Source organism: Rhineura floridana, chromosome 2 (assembly GCF_030035675.1).
Source record: "Rhineura floridana isolate rRhiFlo1 chromosome 2, rRhiFlo1.hap2, whole genome shotgun sequence".
In the NCBI taxonomy this organism is placed as follows: domain Eukaryota; kingdom Metazoa; phylum Chordata; class Lepidosauria; order Squamata; family Rhineuridae; genus Rhineura; species Rhineura floridana.
Genome location: NC_084481.1, coordinates 128,004,465 through 128,005,225, shown reverse-complemented (window position 1 = coordinate 128,005,225; position 761 = coordinate 128,004,465).

The following is a 761-nucleotide window of genomic DNA, read 5'->3' as shown; positions in this document are numbered from 1 at the left end:
TGAGGGGCAAGGTATAAATGGAAATAAATAAATTTGTCAAAGTTGCACAGGAAGCTTCATGCACTTTCTTCACTGCTGTTGTACCAAACCAGAACAGGACCCTGCAAAAGGAATGGCATGACGGTGCATTTTGGGGTTGTCCTTGGCAGTTTGGCAAGTAGGGCATAAGACAAAGAGAGGTTCAGTCTGGAGACAAGGCAAGGTGGGATGAAATTCAGGCTGAGTTCAGGGCTGGATACAATGCAGGGTTCAAGCTGGGCTATGGAAGATACAGAGCTCTCAAGTTGCTCCTGCAAGGAACAAGCTGAAATTTAGACATGTAATGTTTATTTATTTAATTTATTTATATCTTACATTTCCTCCCAAAGAAGTCTAGGATGGCAAACAGAATAACAAAAAAACCTCTAAAAACTGTCTAAAAACAGTAATCTCAGGGTTGCCTGGAATAGTGTCCTTCAGCCATCAAATGCCTGGATAAACAGGTTTTTCAATTACTCCTGAAAATCAATAATGAGGGAAGGAGTCCGCAAATGGGGAAAAGGCCCTGTCATGGGCCAACACCAACCGGGCAGACCTCAGTGGCAGTCACAGCAGGTGCAGCATAATTGTTAGCACCACCTGTGCCGCAAGGTGCTACTCTACTTAAAGGGGCCCAGTCTTCTCTAGTAATTTTCTACTGTGACAGCAGGGGAGGCTCAGGTCTTCCAGGGTCTCCTACAGTGGAGTCCTTAGGTCAGAGGATGGCAGTGTCATATCCTCGG